Below are 17,250 nucleotides of genomic sequence, written 5' to 3' on the forward strand. Positions count from 1 at the left end.
TAGATTTTATTCCTCTTTTATGTATTTATAGATATAAGCATGGAAATAATTCATTCCTATAAATACATCTGTGTGACGGGAAGGATTTTTTCTGTTTTATTTTTAAATTTTATTTTTTAAAATTTTGAAATTTAATTTTACTTATTTTTTTATACAGCACATTATTATTAGTTATGTATTTTATGCGTATACATGTATACAGGTCAATCCCAAACTCCCAACTCATCCCACCACCACCACCCCATGGCTTCCCACACTTGGTGTCCATACGTTTTTTCTCTACCTCTGTGTCTCTATTTCTTCCCTGCAAACCAGTTCATCTATACCATCACTAGGCTCCACATATATGCATTAATATACAATATTTGTTTTCCTCTTTCTGACTTACTTCATTCTGTATGACAGTCTCTCGATCCATCGATGTCTCTACAAATGACCCAGTTTCATTCCTTTTTATGGCCGAGTAATATTCCATTTCATATATGTACCACATCTTTATCCATTCATCTGTCTGTGGGCATTTAGGTTGCTTTCATTACCTGGCTATTGTAAATAGTGCTGCAATGAACATTGTGGTGAATGTGTCTTTTTGAAATACGGTTTCCTCTGGGGATATGCCCAGAAGTGGGATTGCTGGATCAGATGGTAATTCTATTTCTAGTTTTTTTAAGGAAACTCCATACTGTTCTCCATAGTGACTGTATCAATTTACATTCCCACCAATAGTGGAAGAGGGCTCCTTTTGTCCACACCCTCCCCAGAATTGGTTGTTTGTAGATTTTCTGATGATGCCGATTCTAACAGGTGTGAGGTGATACCTCATTGTAGTTTTGATTTGCATTTCTCTAATAATTAGTGCTGTTGAGCAGCTTTTCATGTGCGTCTTGTCCATCTCTGTGCCTTCTTTGAAGAAACGTCTCTTTAGATCCTCTGCCCATTTTTGTATTGGGATGTTTGTTTTTTTTTAATATTAAGCTGCATGTGTTGTTTATATATATTGGAGATTAAACCTCTGTCCATTGATTCGTCTGCAACGATTTTGGCCCATTCTGAGGGATGCCTTTTTCCATTCCCGTGTTTTTTAACAAAAAAGGAAAGAAAGGAAAAGAAGCAGAACACTAATGTGCGTAAAATATGCCTTTTGAAACGGTCGTTTTGAAATATGGACGTGCTTTGAATTTTTTGGTCGATATGTGACCCCAGGATTTGTTTTCAGGGCAGGTGTCATTTACAGGCCTGCAATGATTTTGAATATCAACTGACCATTAGCGTTGGAATTAACCTGCTGTTGTGTGAAACGGCCACAAGGTGGCAGCAGTTCACCCTTACCAAATCTGGTTACTAGGGCAAGAGAGCCTCAGTGGAAGTGGTGTTCTAGTTTGGAGTTTAGAATGGAATGTGCCAGGAGAAAGCCCCTCACGTTTGTCTCACTACTTCTTGTTCGTGTTTTTAATTTAATTTTTTATTTTTTATTACAGCAAGTTTGATTACAATGTTTGGCTTGTTGTAGGTGTGGAAGATGTGGTTCTTTTACACATATACAGATGACTGTTCTTCCTGGGATCCTTTTCCCATGTACGTTATGACAGAATGTTGAGTAGTCCTCTCTTGGTATTCTGTAGGTCTTTGGTGATTATATATGTCACCTGTGTTTGTATATGTCTGTTAACCCCGATATCGTAATGAAACCAATCCTCACACCTTTCCATTGGTGAACCATAAGTTTTTTTAATGAATCTGTGATTGCCCTTCTCCGTGGAAATATCTGCCCTGGTATCCATTTTTAGGTAACACCTATAAGTGATATGATTTGATATGTGTCTTTCACTTTCTGACTTACTACAAGGCACGTGATTACTTCTAGACTCATCTACGGTGCTGCAAATGGCATTGTGTCCTTTTTTCCCTTGACTTCTCTTCTGCCTTAGCGGGGTCCATTTTCAACAATGTGATTCCCTGAGTCTTGAAGATTAGCTGACCTGGGCAGCCTTACCCTGCCGGCCCGCCCTCCCCAGGTGTGCCTCGTTGAGGTCAATATAAACAGAGCTCCAGGCAGCAATAGTCCCTGAAGCTGTGCCTGACTCCATATTCTGTGCCCCGTCAGCAGTCTCGGGGCTGTGCTGGTGGGAGGGAGTGAGGGGCCACAGCTTTGTTGGTGGCCCGGTGTGAGTGGGGTTCTGCAGGCCTTCTTGCAGGAGTTGCCAGGCTGCCCCCTGTAAAGAAGAGGTTGTGTCACCCATACCTTCCGCTGGAATTTCTCTCCGGACAGAGGAGAGGAAGGAAAAAAGCAATGGGGGCCGGGACAGGAGGGGTATCTCAGGCAGGGCAATGGAAAGCTTCTGGAAGAGCGCCCGGGGCCAGGACCACCCTGGCTGTCCTGCAGGCACCAAGTTGGCCTGCGTGCTGTCGCTGGTGTGGCTCCACGGTCCTTCCCCTAGGCTTTCAAGCCCTTGTACATATTCAGGTGTTTTACCTGGAAAGGGTGAGAAAAGTTCAGCAGCACCTGGCCTGGGGATCAGCTCACGTTTACTCACAGATGCCTCGGCACGGTCCCCCAGCTTTGCAATGAGGACGCTCCTTGCGTGGGGGGTGGGTTGCTGGCTGTATGGGAGATGATTCCCCACCTCTGACCAATTTCAGAATTGTTTACCACTGGAGCAAGTGCCCTGCTAGGGTTTTCCTGTGTATAACTGGTGGGTTCAGGTTTTTTTTTTTTTCTTTTATGGTTCAAGTTAGATTTTATTCCTCTTTTATGTATTTATAGATATAAGCATGGAAATAATTCATTCCTATAAATACATCTGTGTGACGAGAAGAATTTTTTTCTGTTTTATTTTTAAATTTTATTTTTTAAAATTTTGAAATTTAATTTTATTTATGTTTTTAAACAGCACATTATTATTAGTTATGTATTTTATGAATATACATGTATACAGGTCAATCCCAATCTCTCAACTCATCCCACCACCACCACCCCATGGCTTCCCACACTTGGTGTCCATACGTGTGTTCTCTACCTCTGTGTCTCTATTTCTTCCCTGCAAACCAGTTCATCTGTACCATTTTTAGGCTCCACATATATGCATTAATATACAATATTTGTTTTCCTCTTTCTGACTTACTTCATTCTGTATGACAGTCTCTCGATCCATCGATGTCTCTACAAATGACCCAGTTTCATTCCTTTTAATGGCCGAGTAATATTCCATTTTATATATGTACCACATCTTTATCCATTCATCTGTCTGTGGGCATTTAGGTTGCTTCGATTACCTGGCTATTGTAAATAGTGCTGCAACGAACATTGTGGTGAATGTGCCTTTTTGAAATATGGTTTTCTCTGGGTATATGCCCAGAAGTGGGATTGCTGGATCAGATGGTAATTCGATTTCTAATATTTTTAAGGAAACTCCATACTGTTCTCCATAGTGACTGTATCAGTTTACATTCCCACCAATAGTGGAAGAGGGCTCCTTTTTTCCACAACCTCCCCAGAATTGGTTGTTTGTAGATTTTCTGATGATGCCGATTCTAACAGGTGTGAGGTGATACCTCATTGTAGTTTTGATTTGCATTTCTCTAATAATTAGTGCTGTTGAGCAGCTTTTCATGTGCGTCTTGGCCATCTCTGTGTCTCCTTTGAAGAAACGTCTCTTTAGATCTTCTGCCCATTTTTTTGGGTTGTTTGTTTTTTTTAATATTAAGTTGCATGAGCTGTTTATATATATTGGAGATTAAACCTCTGTCCATTGATTCGTCTGCAACGATTTTCGCCCCTTCTGAGGGATGCCTTTTTCCATTCCCGTGATTTTTAACAAAAAAGGAAAGAAAGGAAAAGAAGCAGAACACTAATGTGCGTAAAATATGCCTATTGAAATGGTCGTTTTGGAATATGGACGTCCTTTGAATATTTTGGTCGATATGTGACCCCAGGATTTGTTTTCAGGGCAGGTGTCATTTACAGGCCTGCAATGATTTTGAATATCAACTGACCATAAGCATTGGGATTAATCTGCTGTTGTGTGAAACGGACACAAGGTGGCAGCAGTTCACCCTTACCAAATCTGGTTACTAGGGCAAGAGAGCCTCAGTGGAAGTGGTGTTCTAGATTGGAGTTTAGAATGGAATGTGCCAGGAGAAAGCCCCTCACGTTTGTCTCACTACTTCTTGTTCGTGTTTTTAATTTAATTTTTTATTTTTTATTACAGCAAGTTTGATTACAATGTTTGGCTTGTTGTAGGTGTGGAAGATGTGGTTCTTTTACACATATACAGATGTCTGTTCTTCCTGGGATCCTTTTCCCATGTACCTTATGACAGAATGTTGAGTAGTCCTCTCTTGGTATTCTGTAGGTCTTTGGTGATTATATATGTCACCTGTGTTTGTATATGTCTGTTAACCCCGATATCGTAATGAAACCAATCCTCACACCTTTCCATTGGTGAACCATAAGTTTGTTTAATGAATCTGTGATTGCCCTTCTCCGTGGAAATATCTGCCCTGGTATCCATTTTTAGGTAACACCTATAAGTGATATGATATGATATGTGTCTTCCACTTTCTGACTTACTACAAGTCACGTGATTACTTCTAGACTCATCTACGGTGCTGCAAATGGCATTGTGTCCTTTTTTCCCTTGGCTTCTCTTCTGCTTTAGCGGGGTTCATTTTCAACAATGTGATTCCCTGAGGGTTGTGGATTAGCTGACCTGGGCAGCCTTACCCTGCCGGCCCGCCCTCCCCAGGTGTGCCTCGTTGAGGTCAATATAAACAGCGCTCCAGGCAGCAATAGCCCCTTAAGCTGTGCCTGACTCCATATTCTCTGCCCCGTCAGCAGTCTCGGGGCTGTGCTGGTGGGAGGGAGTGAGGGGCCACAGCTTTGTGGGTGGCCCGGTGTGAGTGGGGTTCTGCTGGCCTTTCTGCAGGAGTTGCCAGGCTGCCGCCTGTAAAGAAGAGGTTGTGTCACCCATACTTTCCGCTGGAATTTCTCTTCGGACAGAGGTGAGGAAGGAAAAAAGCAGTGGGGGCCGGGACAGGAGGGGTATCTCAGGCAGGGCAATGGAAAGTTTCTGGAAGAGCGCCCGGGTCCAGGACCACCCTGGCTGGCCTGCAAGCACCAAGTTGGCCTGTGTGCTGTCGCTGGTGTGGCTCCACGGTCCTTCCTCTAGGCTTTCAAGCCCTTGTATATATTTAGGTGTTTTACCTGGAAAGGGTGGGAACAGTTCAGCAGTAGCTGGCCTGGGGCTCAGCTCACGTTTACTCACAGATGCCTCGGCATGGTCCCCCAGCTTTTCAATGAGGACGCTCCTTGAGTGGGGGGTGGGTTGATGGCTGTATGGGAGATGGTTCCCCACCTCTGACCAATTTCAGAATTGTTTACCACTGGAGCAAGTGCCCTGTTAGGGTTTTCCTCTGTATAACTCGTGGGTTCAGGTTTTTTTTTCTTTTATGTTTTAAGTTAGATTTTATTCCTCTTTTATGTATTTATAGATATAAGCATGGAAATAATTCATTCCTATAAATACATCTGTGTGACGGGAAGAACTTTTTTCTGTTTTATTTTTCAATTTTATTTTTTAAAATTTTGAAATTTAATTTTATTTATTTTTTTTATACAGCACATTATTATTAGTTATGTATTTTATGCATATACATGTACACAGGTCAATCCCAAACTCCCAACTCATCCCACCACCACCACCCCATGGCTTCCCACACTTGGTGTCCATACATTTGTTCTCTACCTCTGTGTCTCTATTTCTTCCCTGCAAACCAGTTCATCTGTACCATTTTTAGGCTCCACATATATGCATTAATATACAATATTTGTTTTCCTTTTTCTGACTTACTTCATTCTGTATGACAGTCTCTCGATCCATCGATGTCTCTACAAATGACCCAGTTTCATTCCTGTTTATGGCCGAGTAATATTCCATTTCATATATGTACCACATCTTTATCCATTCATCTGTCTGTGGGCATTTAGGTTGCTTCCATTACCTGGCTATTGTAAATAGTGCTGCAATGAACATTGTGGTGAACGTGCCTTTTTGATTTACGGTTTCCTCTGGGGATATGCCCAGAAGTGGGATTGCTGGATCAGATGGTAATTCTATTTCTAGTTTTTTTAAGGAAACTCCATAATGTACTCCATAGTCACTGTATCAATTTACATTCCCACCAATAGTGGAAGAGGGCTCCTTTTGTCCACACCCTCCCCAGAATTGGTTGTTTGTAGATTTTCTGATGATGCCGATTCTTACAGGTGTGAGGTGAAACCTCATTGTAGTTTTGATTTGTATTTCTCTAATAATTAGTGCTGTTGAGCAGCTTTTCATGTGTGTCTTAGCCATCTCTGTGTCTCCTTTGAAGAAACGTCTCTTTAGATCTTCTGCCCATTTTTTTGGGTTGTTTGTTTTTTTAATATTAAGCTGCATGAGCTGTTTATATATATTGGAGATTAAACCTCTGTCCATTGATTCGTCTGCAATGATTTTCGCCCATTCTAAGGGATGCTTTTTTCCATTCCCGCTTTTTTTAACAAGAAAAGGAAAGAAAGGATAAAAAGCAGAAAACTAATGTGCGTAAAATATGCCTTTTGAAACGGTCGTTTTGAAATATGGACGTCCTTTGAATATTTTGGTCGATATGTGACCCCAGGATTTGTTTTCAGGGCAGGTGTCATTTACAGGCCTGCAATGATTTTGAATATCAACTGACCATTAGCGTTGGGATTAAAGCTGCTGTTGTGTGAAACGGCCACAAGGTGGCAGCAGTTCACCCTTACCAAATCTGGTTACTAGGGCAAGAGAGCCTCAGTGGAAGTGTTGTTCTAGATTGGAGTTTAGAATGGAATGTGCCAGGAGAAAGCCCCTCACGTTTGTCTCACTACTTCTTGTTCGTGTTTTTAATTTAATTTTTTATTTTTTATTACAGCAAGTTTGATTACAATGTTTGGCTTGTTGTAGGTGTGGAAGATGTGGTTCTTTTACACATATACAGATGTCTGTTCTTCCTGGGATCCTTTTCCCATGTACCTTATGACAGAATGTTGAGTAGTCCTCTCTTGGTATTCTGTAGGTCTTTGGTGATTATATATGTCACCTGTGTTTGTATATGTCTGTTAACCCCGATATCGTAATGAAACCAATCCTCACACCTTTCCATTGGTGAACCATAAGTTTGTTTAATGAATCTGTGATTGCCCTTCTCCGTGGAAATATCTGCCCTGGTATCCATTTTTAGGTAACACCTATAAGTGATATGATTTGATATGTGTCTTTCACTTTCTGACTTACTACAAGGCACGTGATTACTTCTAGACTCATCTACGGTGCTGCAAATGGCATTGTGTCCTTTTTTACCTTGACTTCTCTTCTGCCTTAGGGGGGTCCATTTTCAACAATGTGATTCCCTGAGGCTTGAAGATTAGCTGACCTGGGCAGCCTTACCCTGCCGGCCCGCCCTCCCCAGGTGTGCCTCGTTGAGGTCAATATAAACAGAGCTCCAGGCAGCAATAGTCCCTGAAGCTGTGCCTGACTACATATTCTGTGCCCTGTCAGCAGTCTCGGGGCTGTGCTGGTGGGAGGGAGTGAGGGGCCACAGCTTTGTTGGTGGCCCGGTGTGAGTGGGGTTCTGCTGGCCTTTCTGCAGGAGTTGCCAGGCTGCCCCCTGTAAAGAAGAGGTTGTGTCACCCATACCTTCCGCTGGAATTTCTCTCCGGACAGAGGAGAGGAAGGAAAAAAGCAATGGTGGCCGGGACAGGAGGGGTATCTCAGGCAGGGCAATGGAAAGCTTCTGGAAGAGCGCCCGGGGCCAGGACCACCCTGGCTGTCCTGCAGGCACCAAGTTGGCCTGCGTGCTGTCGCTGGTGTGGCTCCACGGTCCTTCCTCTAGGCTTTCAAGCCCTTGTACATATTCAGGTGTTTTACCTGGAAAGGGTGAGAAAAGTTCAGCAGCACCTGGCCTGGGGATCAGCTCACGTTTACTCACAGATGCCTCGGCACAGTCCCCCAGCTTTGCAATGAGGACGCTCCTTGCGTGGGGGGTGGGTTGCTGGCTGTATGGGAGATGATTCCCCACCTCTGACCAATTTCAGAATTGTTTACCACTGGAGCAAGTGCCCTGCTAGGATTTTCCTGTGTATAACTGGTGGGTTCAGGTTTTTTTTTTTTCTTTTATGGTTCAAGTTAGATTTTATTCCTCTTTTATGTATTTATAGATATAAGCATGGAAATAATTCATTCCTATAAATACATCTGTGTGACGAGAAGAATTTTTTTCTGTTTTATTTTTAAATTTTATTTTTTAAAATTTTGAAATTTAATTTTATTTATGTTTTTAAACAGCACATTATAATTAGTTATGTATTTTATGAATATACATGTATACAGGTCAATCCCAATCTCTCAACTCATCCCACCACCACCACCCCATGGCTTCCCACACTTGGTGTCCATACGTGTGTTCTCTACCTCTGTGTCTCTATTTCTTCCCTGCAAACCAGTTCATCTGTACCATTTTTAGCCTCCACATATATGCATTAATATACAATATTTGTTTTCCTCTTTCTGACTTACTTCATTCTGTATGACAGTCTCTCGATCCATCGATGTCTCTACAAATGACCCAGTTTCATTCCTTTTAATGGCCGAGTAATATTCCATTTTATATATGTACCACATCTTTATCCATTCATCTGTCTGTGGGCATTTAGGTTGCTTCCATTACCTGGCTATTGTAAATAGTGCTGCAACGAACATTGTGGTGAATGTGCCTTTTTGAAATACGGTTTTCTCTGGGTATATGCCCAGAAGTGGGATTGCTGGATCAGATGGTAATTCGATTTCTAATATTTTTAAGGAAACTCCATACTGTTCTCCATAGTGACTGTATCAGTTTACATTCCCACCAATAGTGGAAGAGGGCTCCTTTTTTCCACAACCTCCCCAGAATTGGTTGTTTGTAGATTTTCTGATGATGCCGATTCTAACAGGTGTGAGGTGATACCTCATTGTAGTTTTGATTTGCATTTCTCTAATAATTAGTGCTGTTGAGCAGCTTTTCATGTGCGTCTTGGCCATCTCTGTGTCTCCTTTGAAGAAACGTCTCTTTAGATCTTCTGCCCATTTTTTTGGGTTGTTTGTTTTATTTAATATTAAGTTGCATGAGCTGTTTATATATATTGGAGATTAAACCTCTGTCCATTGATTCGTCTGCAACGATTTTCGCCCCTTCTGAGTGATGCCTTTTTCCATTCCCGTGATTTTTAACAAAAAAGGAAAGAAAGGAAAAGAAGCAGAACACTAATGTGCGTAAAATATGCCTATTGAAATGGTCGTTTTGGAATATGGACGTCCTTTGAATTTTTTGGTCGATATGTGACCCCAGGATTTGTTTTCAGGGCAGGTGTCATTTACAGGCCTGCAATGATTTTGAATATCAACTGACCATAAGCATTGGGATTAATCTGCTGTTGTGTGAAACGGACACAAGGTGGCAGCAGTTCACCCTTACCAAATCTGGTTATTAGGGCAAGAGAGCCTCAGTGGAAGTGGTGTTCTAGATTGGAGTTTAGAATGGAATGTGCCAGGAGAAAACCCCTCACGTTTGTCTCACTACTTCTTGTTCGTGTTTTTAATTTAATTTTTTATTTTTTATTACAGCAAGTTTGATTACAATGTTTGGCTTGTTGTAGGTGTGGAAGATGTGGTTCTTTTACACATATACAGATGTCTGTTCTTCCTGGGATCCTTTTCCCATGTACGTTATGACAGAATGTTGAGTAGTCCTCTCTTGGTATTCTGTAGGTCTTTGGTGATTATATATGTCACCTGTGTTTGTAGATGTCTGTTAACCCCGATATCGTAATGAAACCAATCCTCACACCTTTCCATTGGTGAACCATAAGTTTGTTTAATGAATCTGTGATTGCCCTTCTCCGTGGAAATATCTGCCCTGGTATCCATTTTTAGGTAACACCTATAAGTGATATGATATGATATGTGTCTTCCACTTTCTGACTTACTACAAGTCACGTGATTACTTCTAGACTCATCTACGGTGCTGCAAATGGCATTGTGTCCTTTTTTCCCTTGGCTTCTCTTCTGCTTTAGCGGGGTTCATTTTCAACAATGTGATTCCCTGAGGGTTGTGGATTAGCTGACCTGGGCAGCCTTACCCTGCCGGCCCGCCCTCCCCAGGTGTGCCTCGTTGAGGTCAATATAAACAGCGCTCCAGGCAGCAATAGCCCCTTAAGCTGTGCCTGACTCCATATTCTCTGCCCCGTCAGCAGTCTCGGGGCTGTGCTGGTGGGAGGGAGTGAGGGGCCACAGCTTTGTGGGTGGCCCGGTGTGAGTGGGGTTCTGCTGGCCTTTCTGCAGGAGTTGCCAGGCTGCCGCCTGTAAAGAAGAGGTTGTGTCACCCATACTTTCCGCTGGAATTTCTCTTCGGACAGAGGTGAGGAAGGAAAAAAGCAGTGGGGGCCGGGACAGGAGGGGTATCTCAGGCAGGGCAATGGAAAGTTTCTGGAAGAGCGCCCGGGTCCAGGACCACCCTGGCTGGCCTGCAAGCACCAAGTTGGCCTGTGTGCTGTCGCTGGTGTGGCTCCACGGTCCTTCCTCTAGGCTTTCAAGCCCTTGTATATATTTAGGTGTTTTACCTGGAAAGGGTGGGAACAGTTCAGCAGTAGCTGGCCTGGGGCTCAGCTCACGTTTACTCACAGATGCCTCGGCACTGTCCCCCAGCTTTGCAATGAGGATGCTCCTTGCGTGGGGGTGAGTAGCTGGCTGTATGGGAGATGGTTCCCAACCTCTGACCAATTTCAGAATTGTTTACCGCTTGAGCAAGTGCCGTGATAGTGTTTTCCTCTGTGTAACTCGTGGTTTCACTTTTTTTTTCTTTTATGGTTCAAGTTAGATTTTATTCCTCTTTTATGTATTTATAGATATAAGCATGGAAATAATTCATTCCTATAAATACATCTGTGTGACGGGAAGAACTTTTTTCTGTTTTATTTTTAAATTTTATTTTTTAAAATATTGAAATTTAATTTTATTTATTTTTTTTATACAGCACGTTATTATTAGTTATATATTTTATGTATATACATGTATACAGGTCAATCCCAAACTCCCAACTCATCCCACCACCACCACCCCATGGCTTCCCACACTTGGTGTCCATACGTTTGTTCTCTACCTCTGTGTCTCTATTTCTTCCCTGCAAACCAGTTCATCTGTATCATTTTTAGGCTCCACATATATGCATTAATATACAATATATGTTTTCCTCTTTCTGACTTACTTCATTCTGTATGACAGTCTCTCGATCCATCAATGTCTCTACAAATGACCCAGTTTCATTCCTTTTTATGGCCGAGTAATATTCCATTTCATATATGTACCACATCTTTATCCATTCATCTGTCTGTGGGCATTTGGGTTGCTTCCATTACCTGGCTATTGTAAATAGTGCTGCAACGAACATTGTGGTGAATGTGCCTTTTTTTTTTTTTTTTTTTTTTTTTTTTTGCTGTACGCCGGGCCTCTCACTGTTGTGGCCTCTCCCGTTGCGGAGCACAGGCTCCGGACACACAGGCTCCGCGGCCATGGCTCGCGGGCCGAGCCGCTCCACGGCATGTGGGATCTTCCGGGATCGGGGCACGAACCCGTGTCCCCTGCATCCGCAGGCGGACTCCCAACCACTGCGCCACCAGGGAAGCCCGAATGTGCCTTTTTGAAATACGGTTTTCTCTGGGTATATGCCCAGAAGTGGGATTGCTGGATCAGATGGTAATTCTATTTCTAGTTTTTTTAAGAAAACTCCATACTGTTCTCCTTAGTGACTGTATCAATTTACATTCCCACCAATAGTGGAAGAGGGCTCCTTTTGTCCACACCCTCCCCAGAATTGGTTGTTTGTAGATTTTCTGATGATGCCGATTCTAACAGGTGTGAGGTGAAATCTCATTGTAGTTTTGATTTGCATTTCTCTGATAATTAGTGCTGTTGAGCAGCTTTTCATGTGCGTCTTGGCCATCTCTGTGTCTCCTTTGAAGAAACGTCTCTTTAGATCTTCTGCCCATTTTTTGGGTTGTTTGTTTTTTTAATATTAAGCTGCATGAGCTGTTTATATATATTGGAGATTAAACCTCTGTCCATTGATTCGTCTGCAACAATTTTCGCCCATTCTGAGGGATGCCTTTTTCCATTCCCGTGTTTTTTAACAAAAAAGGAAAGAAAGGAAAAGAAGCAGAACACTAATGTGCCTAAAATATGCCTTTTGAAACGGTCGTTTTGACATATGGACGTCCTTTGAATTTTTTGGTCGATATGTTACCCCAGGATTTGTTTTCAGGGCAGGTGTCATTTACAGGCCTGCAATGATTTTGAATATCAACTGACCATTAGCGTTGGGATTAAACTGCTGTTGTGTGAAACGGCCACAAGGTGGCAGCAGTTCACCCTTACCAAATCTGGTTACTAGAGCAAGAGAGCCTCAGTGGAAGTGGTGTTCTAGATTGGAGTTTAGAATGGAATGTGCCAGGAGAAAGCCCCTCACGTTTGTCTCACTACTTCTTGTTCGTGTTTTTAATTTAATTTCTTATTTTTTATTACAGCAATTTTGATTACAATGTTTGGCTTCTTGTAGGTGTGGAAGATGTGGTTCTTTTACACATATACAGATGTCTGTTCTTCCTGGGATCCTTTTCCCATGTATGTTATGACAGAATATTGAGTAGTCCTCTCTTGGTATTCTGTAGGTCTTTGGTGATTATATATGTCACCTGTGTTTGTATATGTCTGTTAACCCCGATATCGTAATGAAACCAATCCTCACACCTTTCCATTGGTGAACCATAAGTCTGTTTAATGAATCTGTGATTGCCCTTCTCCGTGGAAATATCTGCCCTGGTATCCATTTTTATGTAACACCTATAAGTGATATGATATGATATGTGTCTTCCATTTTCTGACTTACTACAAGTCATTTGATTACTTCTAGACTCATCTACGGTGCTGCAAATGGCATTGTGTCCTTTTTTCCCTTGGCTTCTCTTCTGCCTTAGCGCGGTCCATTTTCAACAATGTGATTCCCTGAGGGTTGTGGATTAGCTGACCTTGGCAGCCTTACCCTGCCGGCCCGCCCTCCCCAGGTGTGCCTCGTTGAGGTCAATATAAACAGCGCTCCAGGCAGCAATAGCCCCTGAAGCTGTGCCTGCCTCCATATTCTCTGCCCCGTCAGCAGTCTCGGGGCTGTGCTGGTGGGAGGCAGTAAGGAGCCACAGCTTTGTTGGTGGCCCGGTGTGAGTGGGGTTCTTCTGGCCTTTCTGCAGGAGTTGCCAGGCTGCCGCCTGTAAAGAAGAGGATGTGTCACCCATACCTTCCGCTGGAATTTCTCTCCGGACAGAGGTGAGGAAGGAAAAAAGCAGTGGGGGCCGGGACAGGAGGGGTATCTCATGCAGGGCAATGGAAAACTTCTGGAAGAGCGCCCGGTGCCAAGACCACCCTGGCTGGCCTGCAGGCACCAAGTTGGCCTGCGTGCTGTCGCTGGTGTGGCTCCACGGTCCTTCCTCTAGGCTTTCAAGCCCTTGTACATATTCAGGTGTTTTACCTGGAAAGGGTGGGAACAGTTCAGCAGCAGCTGGCCAGGGGCTCAGCTCACGTTTACTCACAGATGCCTCGGCACGGTCCCCAAGCTTTGCAATGAGGTCGCTCTTGCGTGGGGGGTGGGTTGATGGCTGTATGGGAGATGCTTCCCCACCTCTGACCAATTTCATAATTGTTTACCACCAGAGCAAGTGCCCTGATAGGGTTTTCCTCTGTATAACTCGTGGGTTCAGGTTTTTTTTTCTTTTATGGTTCAAGTTAGATTTTATTCCTCTTTTATGTATTTATAGATATAAGCATGGAAATAATTCATTCCTATAAATACATCTGTGTGACGGGAAGAACTTTTTTCTGTTTTATTTTTAAATTTTATTTTTTAAAATTTAGATATTTAATTTTATTTATTTTTTTTATACAGCACATTATTATTAGTTATGTATTTTATGCATATACATGTACACAGTTCAATCCCAAACTCCCAACTCATCCCACCACCACCACCCCATGGCTTCCCACACTTGGTGTCCTTACGTGTGTTCCCTACCTCTGTGTCTCTATTTCTTCCCTGCAAACCAGTTCATCTGTACCATTTTTAGGCTCCACATATATGCATTAATATACAATATTTGTTTTCCTCTTTCTGACTTACTTCATTCTGTATGACAGTCTCTCGATCCATCGATGTCTCTACAAATGACCCAGTTTCATTCCTTTTTATGGCCGAGTAATATTCCATTTCATATATGTACCACATCTTTATCCATTCATCTGTCTGTGGGCATTTAGGATGCTTCCATTACCTGGCTATTGTAAATAGTGCTGCAATGAACATTGTGGTGAATGTGCCTTTTTGATTTACGGTTTTCTCTGGGTATATGCCCAGAAGTGGGATTGCTGGATCAGATGGTAATTGTATTTCTAGTTTTTTTAAGGATACTCCATACTGTTCTCCATAGTGACTGTATCAATTTACATTCCCACCAATAGTGGAAGAGGGCTCCTTTTGTCCACACCCTCCCCAGAATTGGTTGTTTGTAGATTTTCTGATGATGCCGATTCTTACAGGTGTGAGGTGAAAACTCATTGTAGTTTTGATTTGTATTTCTCTAATAATTAGTGCTGTTGAGCAGCTTTTCATGTGCGTCTTAGCCATCTCTGTGCCTCCTTTGAAGAAACGTCTCTTTAGATCTTCTGCCCATTTTTTTGGGGTTGTTTGTTTTTTTTAATATTAAGCTGCATTAGCTCTTTATATATATTGGAGATTAAACCTCTGTCCATTGATTCGTCTGCAACGATTTTCTCCCATTCTGAGGGATGCTTTTTTCCATTCCCGCTTTTTTTAACAAAAAAAGGAAAGAAAGGAAAAGAAGCAGAACACTAATGTGCGTAAAATATGCCTTTTGAAACGGTCGTTTTGAAATATGGACGTCCTTTGAATATTTTGGTCGATATGTGACCCCAGGATTTGTTTTCAGGGCAGGTGTCATTTACAGGGCTGCAATGATTTTGAATATCAACTGACCATTAGCGTTGGGATTAAAGCTGCTGTTCTGTGAAACGGCCACAAGGTGGCAGCAGTTCACCCTTACCAAATCTGGTTACTAGGGCAAGAGAGCCTCAGTGGAAGTGTTGTTCTAGATTGGAGTTTAGAATGGAATGTGCCAGGAGAAAGCCCCTCACGTTTGTCTCACTACTTCTTGTTCGTGTTTTTAATTTAATTTTTTATTTTTTATTACAGCAAGTTTGATTACAATGTTTGGCTTGTTGTAGGTGTGGAAGATGTGGTTCTTTTACACATATACAGATGTCTGTTCTTCCTGGGATCCTTTTCCCATGTACCTTATGACAGAATGTTGAGTAGTCCTCTCTTGGTATTCTGTAGGTCTTTGGTGATTATATATGTCACCTGTGTTTGTATATGTCTGTTAACCCCGATATCGTAATGAAACCAATCCTCACACCTTTCCATTGGTGAACCATAAGTTTGTTTAATGAATCTGTGATTGCCCTTCTCCGTGGAAATATCTGCCCTGGTATCCATTTTTAGGTAACACCTATAAGTGATATGATTTGATATGTGTCTTTCACTTTCTGACTTACTACAAGGCACGTGATTACTTCTAGACTCATCTACGGTGCTGCAAATGGCATTGTGTCCTTTTTTCCCTTGACTTCTCTTCTGCCTTAGCGGGGTCCATTTTCAACAATGTGATTCCCTGAGGCTTGAAGATTAGCTGACCTGGGCAGCCTTACCCTGCCGGCCCGCCCTCCCCAGGTGTGCCTCGTTGAGGTCAATATAAACAGAGCTCCAGGCAGCAATAGTCCCTGAAGCTGTGCCTGACTACATATTCTGTGCCCCGTCAGCAGTCTCGGGGCTGTGCTGGTGGGAGGGAGTGAGGGGCCACAGCTTTGTTGGTGGCCCGGTGTGAGTGGGGTTCTGCTGGCCTTTCTGCAGGAGTTGCCAGGCTGCCCCCTGTAAAGAAGAGGTTGTGTCACCCATACCTTCCGCTGGAATTTCTCTCCGGACAGAGGAGAGGAAGGAAAAAAGCAATGGGGGCCGGGACAGGAGGGGTATCTCAGGCAGGGCAATGGAAAGCTTCTGGAAGAGCGCCCGGGGCCAGGACCACCCTGGCTGTCCTGCAGGCACCAAGTTGGCCTGCGTGCTGTCGCTGGTGTGGCTCCACGGTCCTTCCTCTAGGCTTTCAAGCCCTTGTACATATTCAGGTGTTTTACCTGGAAAGGGTGAGAAAAGTTCAGCAGCACCTGGCCTGGGGATCAGCTCACGTTTACTCACAGATGCCTCGGCACGGTCCCCCAGCTTTGCAATGAGGACGCTCCTTGCGTGGGGGGTGGGTTGCTGGCTGTATGGGAGATGATTCCCCACCTCTGACCAATTTCAGAATTGTTTACCACTGGAGCAAGTGCCCTGCTAGGATTTTCCTGTGTATAACTGGTGGGTTCAGGTTTTTTTTTTTCTTTTATGGTTCAAGTTAGATTTTATTCCTCTTTTATGTATTTATAGATATAAGCATGGAAATAATTCATTCCTATAAATACATCTGTGTGACGAGAAGAATTTTTTTCTGTTTTATTTTTAAATTTTATTTTTTAAAATTTTGAAATTTAATTTTATTTATGTTTTTAAACAGCACATTATAATTAGTTATGTATTTTATGAATATACATGTATACAGGTCAATCCCAATCTCTCAACTCATCCCACCACCACCACCCCATGGCTTCCCACACTTGGTGTCCATACGTGTGTTCTCTACCTCTGTGTCTCTATTTCTTCCCTGCAAACCAGTTCATCTGTACCATTTTTAGCCTCCACATATATGCATTAATATACAATATTTGTTTTCCTCTTTCTGACTTACTTCATTCTGTATGACAGTCTCTCGATCCATCGATGTCTCTACAAATGACCCAGTTTCATTCCTTTTAATGGCCGAGTAATATTCCATTTTATATATGTACCACATCTTTATCCATTCATCTGTCTGTGGGCATTTAGGTTGCTTCCATTACCTGGCTATTGTAAATAGTGCTGCAACGAACATTGTGGTGAATGTGCCTTTTTGAAATACGGTTTTCTCTGGGTATATGCCCAGAAGTGGGATTGCTGGATCAGATGGTA

The sequence above is a fragment of the Mesoplodon mirus genome (assembly GCF_964341445.2).
Source record: "Mesoplodon mirus genome assembly, chromosome: 8".
Taxonomy (NCBI): Eukaryota; Metazoa; Chordata; class Mammalia; order Artiodactyla; family Ziphiidae; genus Mesoplodon; species Mesoplodon mirus.